We start from the raw sequence: 286 nt of genomic DNA, 5'->3' as shown, positions 1-286 counted from the left end.
ATCTATAAACCCTAAATAATATAAGTATCAGAATTAATTATACTATAATTATCAAATCACATATTAAAACCCTAATCGAATATTTTGAAATCAAAACTGTCTTCGGTTTTGATCATTAAGGTTTTAAATCTGATTGAATCTGATGCTGTGTTGCTAGAATTTTTTGACCATTAAATTGATAGATTTATTTTCTCATCCTGCTTGGTTAATTGTTCATCTGATTTAAAATTGTTTAAACCGACCAGCCTGTTAAAACATTGATTGAATCCGATAGGTTGCTAGCTTG

This window comes from Brassica oleracea, chromosome C5 (assembly GCF_000695525.1).
Source record: "Brassica oleracea var. oleracea cultivar TO1000 chromosome C5, BOL, whole genome shotgun sequence".
NCBI classification, from domain to species: Eukaryota; Viridiplantae; Streptophyta; class Magnoliopsida; order Brassicales; family Brassicaceae; genus Brassica; species Brassica oleracea.
Note: the sequence above shows the minus strand (reverse complement) of the source record.